Source organism: Silene latifolia, chromosome 11 (assembly GCF_048544455.1).
Source record: "Silene latifolia isolate original U9 population chromosome 11, ASM4854445v1, whole genome shotgun sequence".
Classification (NCBI taxonomy): domain Eukaryota; kingdom Viridiplantae; phylum Streptophyta; class Magnoliopsida; order Caryophyllales; family Caryophyllaceae; genus Silene; species Silene latifolia.
This window is the reverse complement of record NC_133536.1, coordinates 136,932,907-136,944,819: the sequence shown is the minus strand read 5'-3', so window position 1 is coordinate 136,944,819 and position 11,913 is coordinate 136,932,907. Positions and strand designations below refer to the sequence as shown.

General features: G+C 37.6%; 1 non-coding gene across 1 annotated transcript; it reads left to right on the top strand.

Annotated features, from left to right (window-relative positions):
• The first annotated feature begins 3,617 nt into the window (after nucleotides 1-3,617).
• Nucleotides 3,618-3,724, top strand: LOC141616413 (small nucleolar RNA R71). The gene has a single exon (XR_012530762.1). It is a non-coding gene; the product is annotated as a small nucleolar RNA R71 (small nucleolar RNA).
• The last annotated feature ends 8,189 nt before the right edge of the window (nucleotides 3,725-11,913 follow it).

Below are 11,913 nucleotides of genomic sequence, written 5' to 3'. Positions count from 1 at the left end.
CTAGTGTTAGCTAGACGAAACTCAATATTTTCCCTATTCTCAACTTTTGTCACTTTTAAAGAACTTAAGAATTCCAAGACAAGGGAGGGGTATGTTACTTCCTTCATTTCAAACAATTTCTTTAAACCCATGGCATTGAAAAAGACTCTTGTTTGTTCAAGAACACCCAACTTCTCTAAAGCATCTTGGCATATGAATTTGGTGGATTGAATTTGTTTCATAGCAAACTTGACAAATGTATTTCTATGGGAATCGGAAATGAATGTTACCTCCGGATAAAGCAAGAGTTGATTAATTACCGGAGTAGAGGGTGATGCTTCCATAGGAATTTGTTGTTGTTGTTGCACTACCAAGCTTGGTGTTGATACCACCATTGCCAAAGCTTTCTTTGCTTGTAGAGCTTTTTGCCTTTGAGAGAGAGCCTTTGCTTTTGGTGCCTTTGTTGCTCCCTTTGTTCTTGCCATTTGATGAACTAACCAAGAAAAAGATCAAAAATCTTCAATTTGTAGAATGCCCAAATCGATTTTGAAGGTAAAAGGCTTTGCCTTTATGAGAACAAAAATCGACTCAAAGGTGAAGATTTTGTTCTTGGTTTTGATTGTTAATGAAGATGGAGTGATTGATTTGTTATTTGAAAGATGGTTTGATTTGATTTTGGTGAGTTTTGTTGAGGGTTTTTGTTTTTGAGATGGAGAGGATGAGGGTTTTGATGTTATGGGTAGTGTTTATGAATGAATGAATGAATGAATGAAGGTGGGGTGGGTATTTAAAGAATTCGACAATTTTAGGACGCAGGGACAATCCGTGCGGATTGGGCGCAATCCGTGCGGATTCTGCAGCTTCAAAATTTCAAAATCCCGCCTAAAGACGGGCGGATTCAGGGAATCCGCTCGGATTCTTCCGAGATGAGACGGGCGGATTTCGTGCAGGACGGACGAATTCTTGTCCAGAGATTTTTCTTTGTTTTTCTTCAGCTGCAAGACGGACGGATTGTTCACAAGACGGACGGATTATGTGAGACGGGCGTCTTTCCAGTAATCCGCTCGGATTCTTCAACAGTCAAGAATTTTTGCAATTTCAGCTCAGCCCAAGACGGGCGTCTTCTCATCAGGACGCTCGGATCTTCTTCAGACGGGCGGATTCTTTGGAATCCGCTCGGATTGGTCCTTGTGTACACGGATTCAGTTCCATCCGTGCACCAACGCATTCCCTTATCATTCTTTCTTTCTTTCAAATCTTGTGTTCTTCATTGCGGGGGCACTACTAAGGCATGAAAAGCCTAGGCAATTGCCATCCCCACACTAAGGTAAAGCACTACACAACAATTAAAATTATTAGTCCCTCCCTCACTTCTCTCTTACATGACAATTATTTTGATCAAAGTAAAAATAAATCCAAAAATGACAAAAATGCAATACAAAAATTGAAATGTAAGTTAGGGAGTTAGAAATATTTACAAGTGGTGGTTTAGGGAGGACTCCACCAAACTCCCATTCTTGATGAGATGTCAAGGGGGCATGTTCAAGGTGTTGTTGATGTTGCTCAACACCTTGAAGAAGTAATCAAAAGCTTGTTCATTGTTATGGTAGAGGTCCTCAATAGACCGTGGCCCTTGTTTTTGATCATGATCGATGGCATGCCCAATGTAGGGATTAAAGATCCCTTCAAATTCGTCGTCCCAAAGACCACAAACTTCATTGAGTTGATCATTGAAAATCTCTTGCTTAGATGGAGACAACTCTCCCAATTTCTTTTCTTGGCCAATGAGGCCATCATCTTCTTCCTTGGTTGATTTTGATGAGCTTTGCAAGCTCTCCTTGTCAAAATTCACTTGCTCTTTGAATGGAGTATCTTCAACTTTCTTCCTCCATTGGAGTTCCGATTTCTTCTTTTCATCTTTTCGGCTATAATGATCAATCATGAAACATGGCTCATGCAAACGAGGAGCTCTCATGGTCTTGTCAAGATTAAAAGTTATGCTTTCATCTCCCACTTCTAGAGTGAGCTCTCCATGTTTCACATCAATCACCGCACCCGCGGTGTGTAGGAAAGGTCTTCCTAAGATGATTGGAATGTTGGAATCTTCCTCCATATCAACAATGACAAAGTCCACCGGGATGAAAAACTTCCCAATTCGCACGGGGACATCTTCCCATATCCCTAATGGTGTCTTCGTCGATCTATCGGCCATTTGAAGAGTGATATTGGTGCATTTAAGCTCTCCCATTCCCAACCTTTTACTTACCGAGTACGGCATGACACTCACACTAGCCCCTAGATCACATAAGGCTTTGTTGATCGTTGTGTCGCCAATGGTACACGGTATTGAGAAGCTTCCCGGATCCTTTAACTTTGGAGGTGAACTCCCTTGAAGTATTGCACTACTCACCTTAGTGAAGGCGATAGTCTCAAGTTTCCGGATCGACTTCTTCTTTGTGAGGATATCTTTCATGTACTTTGCATAGGCCGGAACGTGATTGATTAATTCCGTGAAAGGAATTGAGACTTCTAAGTTCTTCACAATCTCCATGAACTTCCCAAGTTGATCATCAAATTTAGGCTTGGCTTGACGACTTGGAAAAGGAAGTCTAATCACAATGGGCTCCTTTTCTTTGGCTTTGTCTTCATTTTTCTTTGAGCTTTCTTCTTTTGATGATTCCCCTTCTTGCACCACAACTTCATTCTCACTAGCTCTCACAACTTCATCCTCAACTTGGTTTTTCGGTGCTTCATATCTTGTACCACTTCTCAAGTGAATGGCACTAACCGTTTCATGTCTAGGGGGATTACTTTGTGGTGGTAATTGCCCCCTTTGTCTTTGTGAGCTTGAAGATGCTAGTTGGGTCAATTGTGTTTCCAACATCTTGGTGTGAGCTAGAATGTTGTTGATGGTGGTGTCTTTTGCTTGGCTATCTTTTTGCATTTGGGTGAAAAATTCTTGTTGATTCTTTTGCATTTGGAGGACCGCTTTTTGGACATCAAAACCTTGGTCATTGTGGTGATTGTATGGATTTTGATTTTGGTAACCTTGGTTTTGATTGTAAAAGGGTCTTTGATTTTGATTTCTCATGGGTGGTGGAGTGTATGTTGTTTGAGGGTTTTGGACATTTTGGCTTTTGTATGAGAGATTTGGGTGGAACTTGGTGTTTTCATTGTAAAAATTTGAATAAGGGGTACCACTTTTGTAAGCTTGGAAAGCATTAACTTGTTCGGTTGTTCCCCTACACTCACTTGAGTCATGACCCAAGGTTCCACAATTCTCACATATCCTGCTTGGGATTGATGAGGATGCCGTCATGGCATTGACATGATGCTTTGATGATTTTGAGCTTTCCTCAAGTCTAGCCATAGCTTGTTCAAACTTCAAGTTGATTGTGTCAATGTGAGCACTAAGTTGAGCACCCAATTGAGTAACGGTGTCCACTTCATACTTTCCTCCTCTAGTAGCCTTGCGAGGCCTACTATATTGTGAATTATGGACCGCCATTTCCTCAATCTTGTTCCATGTTTGATTGTCATCAACTTCGGTGAACATTCCATTTGATCCCATATTGAGAATGTTCCTAGAATCTTCATATAAACCATTCCAAAATTGTTGCACTAAAAACCATTCGCTAAGTCCATGGTGAGGACATGAGCGACAAATACCTTTGAACCGCTCCCAAGCTTCATACAAAGATTCTTCATCCCTTTGCTTAAAACCCGTAATTTGAGCTCTTAGCATATTGGTCTTTTCCGGTGGGTAGAATTATTTGTAGAAAGCTAGAGCTAGCTTCTTCCAAGAATCTATTCCAAGGGTGGCCTTATCAAGGCCCTTCAACCATTGCTTTGCGGTGCCGATTAACGAAAAAGGAAATAAGACCCATCTTATTTGGTCTTGAGTCACGCCCGTTTGAGAGATAGCTTCACAATAATCGCAAAAGGTTTCCATATGAGAATGAGGGTCCTCACTAGGCATTCCCCCGAATTGGCTCCTCTCAACTAGTTGAATGAAGGCGGACTTGGCAATAAAGTTTCCGGTAAGATGTTGTGGGGTAGGAGTACCATTTGGTAAATCCTCCTCGGTGGGTATAGAGTGTGACGAGAATTTAGGCATTGTAGGTGGATTTTGTGTGGTATTGTTTAATGGGTTTTCTTCTCCTTCTATTGCGAAAGGATTGACAAACTCACTAGTGGGTTGAACAACTTCACCAACACCTCCCAAATTCCTCCTAACAAGTCTCCTATTATTCGTCAAGGTTCTCTCGATTTCACGGTCAAAAGGTAACAAATCTCTTTGTAACCTTCTAGACATGCAAAATATCAAACAACTAGAAAACAATTAGAACAAACCTTGAGGAGTTTTACTTCCCCAAGGTGAAAAAGACACAACTAAAAACAATAAAAGAAATCTTAAATCAATTAAACACCGTCCCCGGCAACGGCGCCATTTTTGATCGAGTCCATTTCGTGTTCACAATTAAGCATATGTGGTCGTTGGTCAATGGTCGATACAAAACACAATTTATACTTCACAAACAACTCTACAATTAGTAAAGAGGCAAGTAAAGGTCGGATCCCAAGGGACGGGTATTGAAATGAAGATTCTATTGTAACTAGTGGTGTCTAGGGGTGTCACAAATTGGGTTGATGTAGAAGGTTACTAAACTAAGATAGCAATGAAAATAAACTAACAAGGTAAATAAAATAAAGGGTGTAAACAATTGATTAAAAGCACTAGGGTGTCATGGGTTCATAGGGGAATCATGGGATATGATCATACAAACATGTTCTCAAATTATAAGCAAGCAATTATTGTTGTGATGGATTGAGTTGGGTTATATCTTACAATCCTAGGAAAGTTTGGGTCCCGGAGCCGAATCTCTTGGATTGTACAACACCTACAAGTCGACTTAATCTTCCCTACTTAACACATGCATGGTCTAACAAGACTCGAGTTGGGTTATGTCTTACAAGTCAAGTTGAAAGGATAGAAGATGATAGTAAATGCAAGGATTCATAGGCTTAGCATTTCATCAAATATAACATGTGCATGTATTAAGATCAAAACAAGCAAGCAAATAAGATATGAAAGCATATTAATTTAAGCATGAATCATTCCCCATGTTGGTTTCCCCTAATCACCCATTAAACCCTAGCTAAGAGACTACTCACTCATTATCATATTGATCATGCTAGAAAGGTTGTCAATCATACTAACATAATGAAACATGATGAATAAATGAAAGTAATTAGCAATAATTAAAAAGGGATTAAGAGATTATACCTACTAATGATTCCAATAATAAAGCAAGAATAATAGAAGTACTTGAATCCTAGATTGAGAGGTTGTCAATCTCCCAATAATAACCCAAATAATCTTCAATTACCCAAAATAAAGTAAGAACTAGAGAGAGATTAAAGAACTAAAACTTGGATTAAAACTTGATTAATATTTGATTACAATATTGAAGAGAGATTTGATTGATATTAACTACACTAATTATTGATAAGAAGAACATGCTCCTCTAATTAGACTAATGGGGTATTTATAGTGAAAATTAGGGAGGATGCATTAGGGTTACTAAGGGCTAAACTAGTAATTACACTTTTTAAGTTGAGCAAGGAGACTCCGGGATTCTCCGAGAGAAGGGCTTCTCTTATCGTTGCTAGAAGAGTGAAAACGTCTTTGTCTTTGCAATCCGTGCGGATGGGAGTCGGGACGGCCGGATCTGGGCCGAGGAATCCGAGCGGATTCTTGGGCAAGACGCTCGGATTGGCGAGGGGAATCCGAGCGGATTCCTTTGCGGGACGCTCGACCGTGCTTGGGCGGACGGACGGATTGTGTATAATCCGTTCGGATTGTTTGTCAAAGATCTTTTCTTCTTCTTTTCTTCCCTTTTCTTCATGAATTCCTTGGGGATTTCCTTGGGGACTCAAGGATCCTTTTCTCAACATTGCTCTTCTACTATGCTATGTACAAAGGCTTTCTAGTCTTGTCTCTCCTTGATGCTTGGTCATTGAATATGATCAATTTAGCCTTGTTTTGCCATGAAAATGCAAGATTCTTACTCCTTTCCTACCAAGGGATCAAAATCTCAAAGAATATGCAAAACAAAGAACTAAAGATAAGAAATGACCCAAATAGGCACTAAAAAGCATGAAAACAATGGTAATTCGGGGGCTAAATATGCGCCAATTATGGACACATCAGTTCACGTGATTCTCATATTAGTACGATGATAGTGGATTAGTGATACGGGTTTTTAGGTCGGGATTTAACTAGCCAATGACGTAATAATATATATATATATATATATATATATATATATATATATATATATATATATATATATATATATATATATATATATATATATATATATATAATTAGTTTATAATTAGTTTAATTACTATATAATTGGTATTAGTGGTAGTTAGTAGTAATTGTGAATAATTATTTATGTTAGGTGACAGAATTGTTGAGAAGCTTTATTTGGATTTCTACTTATTGGATTGCGGTATACGGAATATTTACTTATCAGGTAGGATAACTACTCAACTCGTTTTCTTTTGTGGATTGAATGGATGCGTAAATTATTATTATTCTATTGGATTGGATTATTCGTATTGGCATACTATTTTATCGGTTATCCTCAGTCTTGGACTGAGACGAGATTTGTGTTTATATTGCGGGACATGAAATTGTTATGAGATTATCCTTAGTCTCGGACTGGGATGACAATGAGTTATGAGATATCCTCAGTCTCGGACTGGGACGACATTTGTGTTTATCCCCGGGCCAGGAGTTGGCGGGACGACGGTGTGGTGGAGCCTCGGTCAGGGACCGGGACGACTAGGGTGAATATGATGGAGAAATGGTGGTGGTATTTTATCCACGTGTTTACATCTGTTAAGTTTGTATTTTAATGTTGTGTGATTATCCTACTCAACCTCGTGGTTGACAGTGTATTCGTGAACACCTGCGGTGAACCGTTTTATGGGGAGCAATTTTGACAGGTACTTAAGATTAGCTGACACGGGAGCATTGGGATGAGAGCTCAACTTGGACCATAGTTGAAGTCTAGATCACATAGAACAATTATATCACTTTATTTATTTCCGCTGCGAGTTGTATCTATTTTTATACTAAGTTTTAGTTGGTTAATTTGTAATAAACATATAATCATTAAAGTTTTTAATTTAATGTACTTTGGTGAGTTGGTATTTGTTATTCACTACCTCGGGAAACCGAGATGGTAACAGTTCTATTTATTTGGGAATGTCTAGCTAAAGGCTCCTAAATAAATGGGGGTGTTACAAAGTGGTATCAGAGCAAAACGATCCTCAGGCCTAACCAATGAATAATAATGAACTTAGGATGTGTCTAAATAAAATGAACCCCGGGTAGGAACTGTTAGGTGCCCCTCTTAGTGCGGTTAAGAAGGCGCCCTTAATTCGTACCATGGCCCTCTCAGTTTTGAACCGGGAACCTTGAGAGGATATTTTAGAGTGTGGGGTAACTTAAAAGGAATGTTGCTTACTTTGCCTTGGAAGTTTTGTTGCCTTGCTTGCATGTTGTTTTTATTTGCGATTGCGGTTACGGGGACTTAACTTTGTCTTTACAGTGAAGGGATGTGATATGATTTCTTTTACGTATTGTTATGAGCATGTTGATATGGGGAAGTATGTTGGCATGTATGTGGGAGGTGTGGGTATGATTAATATGTGAAGTGTTAAAGGAATTGCGTGAAATTATGAAGAATGTGATTTTGGTTGATTTCTCGAAATTTTACCCTTGATTGTTTTAGCTGCCATTTAGTACCTTACTAGTATAGATCCCGCGCAAATGCGCGGTTTTCTAGATAGATATATTAGAGAATCTAATAATTAGTAATAGTATTAACTTCAATCAAAATTTAATTATAAAATTTACTATTAATAGTGTTTAATATTAAGAGTTAGAAAAAATAAAGTTCAACACTTTTAATACTTGTCGCTTTTTATCAAAAAAATAACATTTTATGTCATTTTTTTTCATAGCAAATCTACATATACTTAAATTTCGGCTATCAAAATTTTATACTTTAGATAGTATTCCCAGTCAAAATTTGTGAAGTTGGACTCCGAAAAGAGAATGTAAGCTTTGGTTTGGAACTTTGAATGAGGGGAGTAAATGAAATTAAAAAGCATGGCCCAATTATAGATAATTACATAATAAAGCCCAATTGTAGAGTAATTTTCATTTAGGCGGGAAAATTTGGAGATCTCTTATTCTTTTAGTATAAGGGGGATTGAAATTCTGATACGCTATTTTTATGTGTGATAGCCTTGTGAGTTAAATTTCATGTGTCACTAATCTCGTGTTCAAATAATATAGGTTTAGGAGAAATAAATATTTTAGTTGACAGTGGTCGGAATGTTCCTGTACAGTGATGTTTTTGCGCCATGTTTTTGTAAAATTTGCCATTTAAAAACTACCTGTCGATTTGTTGTAATTCAAACTCCATTGTTTAAAATATTCATATATGTTTCTAAATTGATAAGCCACGTTGCAATTTAAATTTTTGACAATTAAAAGTGATTTTTACAAGTTGCCCTAAGTTTCTGACAAGTTGCTGTAAAATTTCTGTTTCCACCAAATAATCTGTAAAATGCATTATAAATTGACCTTATGAGTTTTTGACTTGATTCTTTTTCTCATGGTTTACTAACTCTCTGTATTTTCTAAAAAGTATAAGTTCTCAAGAAGTAATTACGTTATTATTTATCTATGATTTTTGGAAGTTGTAACATGTTTTCCTTATCTTTGAAAATATATATTGTGCTAAAATTTCTAAAGAATTGTTCTTATTTCTTTTACCTTGGCATTTTGATGTTGTGAATTTTGTGAAGTAGAATAACATGTCTAGTGATATGCAGAATGTGTTGCCCAAAGCCTATTTATATATTGCATGCAAGTTTAAGATTAGATGTCGTTAGTAAGAAGTAAACGCGTAAGTAGTAAATTTAAATAATGTTAGTTCGAATATACTATACAATGTGGGTTTGTTACCAAAGTAATTCACAGATTGTTGTTATCTATTTACCCATTAATCAATGTTATGTTCAAGGTGTATTGCATGTTCTTGTGGTGTTATAATAAATGGTTTAAATTTTTCCGTTGTTGATATCCCGAACTTCGAGGATGAAGTTTATTTTTAGGGGGAAGGAATGTAATACTAGAAATATTTTGAATTATTGTTGAGGCATCTTTTGATAAATACTAAATGGTTTGATAATAATTAAGTAAATTGATTAATTTTGCAATGATCATAAGTTGGAATGGGGTTCAGTTGTGTTGATGTTTATAAATGTTGTTGTGGGCGAACTTCGGGACGAAGTTCATTTTAAGGGGGTAAGACTGTAATACCCCGTAGTTTAGTGAAGTTTATATAACTAATTTACATAATTCGAATAATTGATTATGACGGTTATAATTAATAATTGTGAATAAGACGGAATGATATAATAAAATAATAGAATAATAGAGTAATGGATCGGAATGGTAATTGGGTAATAATAATATACGATAATTTATATGGTAATAGTGAATGATTATTATGTTATAATAATAATAATAATAATAATAATAATAATAATAATAGTAATTGTATTTATAATAATAATAATATTTGTTATGAGACGTTAATTAAATAACTAAAATAATAAAGAAAGACGGGATTGGAGTTGGGTCATGTGCTATAGGGCTTGGGTCGTCTATATATGTTGCGTAAATTGGTTGATTAATTGTCGGGATCGGATAATTACTACGAATAATAATAATAATTATATTTTATATTTCCTAATTGGTTCCTTATAACCTTAGCCTACCAATATAAATAGATGAAACCTCAAACAATGGTCCTTATTATTCATCAAATCTGAAAAATAATTTATAAAGAGAGAGGGAGAATAAGAAAGGGGAATTGCAAGGAATTTATCGCCTTTTATCGTCTCAAGGTAATATTCTCAGACCGTCTTATGTATATACTTTGCGATATTATAACTTGTAATCTAGACCACCTTAGATCAGGCCGTAAGTACCGTTGTGACCGTGGATGACCAAGGATCACCGTTGACTTGATTTGACCTCTGTTGAGCGACGGGAAAGGGGTGTTTGAAGGGTGTTTTCGAGGGTGGTTTAAAGGGGGTTGTAGTATGGGTTTACTCGGATTTTACCCTTGCCATGACTATTGTAAGACCTGGACCTGGGTGGATGGCTCATAGGCGATTAGTAGACCACTGTGGCTTGTCAGGGGCGGTGGATGTGGTGGCTTTTATGGCGGTTGGTTGGGATTTCGACATTGAGTATTTACCCGATAAACTCATATTTACACCCTTTACCGTGACTCGTTTGACTCGAACCTGGGTTAGTTGAGTCCATGGAGGTGGGTCGCCTATATTGGTGGTGCTATGGTGGTTGTTGGTTGTGGGTCGTGCGAGGGTTGCTGGAGTTACGCAAAAACAGGGGAAAACAGGGGGGTTTGTTGTGTTTCGCTGTGACCGTCTTAAGACTATAACCGTGACCTTGGTAGTTATTATGAGAGGAAGAGGAAGCCACCTATGGAACCATCGTGTGTCATAGGTGACAATGGTTGTGGTCGTGGGTGGTATGGGGCAGCGTGGTGGCCGTGGTAAGGCGATTTGGGTGGTGGTGTAGGGTGTTGTATATGTTGTATTTGTATAGTTAGTGTCGTCGAGTATAGGGCGTGGATTGTGACCAGATTTGGTGGTTGGGGTAGTGTTTGGACTATGACTGGGGTGATGGTGGTGGTGGCTCTCGGCGGGGCTGTTGGCCACGCATGGTGGTTGTCGATGGGTCTACACACGGGTTTATGGGGTGGATGAGTATGCTTGTGTCGTGTGGTGTGCAAGGGTTGGTGGGGTCATTAGGATTTTTATTTATTTTGGTTCACGTGATTCTCATATTAGTACGATGATAGTGGATTAGTGATACGGGTTTTTAGGTCGGGATTTAACTAGCCAATGACGTAATAATATATATATATATAATTAATTAATATAATTAGTTTATAATTAGTTTAATTACTATATAATTGGTATTAGTGGTAGTTAGTAGTAATTGTGAATAATTATTTATGTTAGGTGACGGAATTATTGAGGAGCTTTATTTGGATTTCTACTTATTGGATTGCGGTATACGGAATATTTGCTTATCAGGTAGGATAACTACTCAACTCGTTTTCTTTTGTGGATTGAATGGATGCGTAAATTATTATTATTTTATTGGATTGGATTATTCGTATTGGCATACTATTTTATCAGTTATCCTCAGTCTTGGACTGAGACGACATTTGTGTTTATATTGCGGGACATGAGATTGTTATGAGATTATCCTCAGTCTCGGACTGGGACGACAATGAGTTATGAGATATCCTCAGTCTCGAACTGGGACGACATTTGTGTTTATCCCCGGGCCAGGAGTTGGCGGGACGACGGTGTGTGGAGCCTCGGTCAGGGACCAGGACGACTAGGGTGAATATGATGGAGAAATGGTGGTGGTATTTTATCCACGTGTTTACATCTGTTAAGTTTTTATTTTAATGTTGTGTGATTATCCTACTCAACCTCGTGGTTGACAGTGTATTCGTGAACACCTGCGGTGAACCGTTTTATGGGGAGCAAGTTTGACAGGTACTTAAGATTAGCTGACACGGGAGCATTGGGATGAGAGCTCGACTTGGACCATAGTTGAAGTCTAGATCACATAGAACAACTATATCACTTTATTTATTTCCGCTGCGACTTGTATCTATTTTTATACTAAGTTTTAGTTGGTTAATTTGTAATAAACATATAATCATTAAAGTTTTTAATTTAAAGTACTTTGGTGAGTTGGTCTTTGTTATTCACTACCTCGGGAAACCGAGA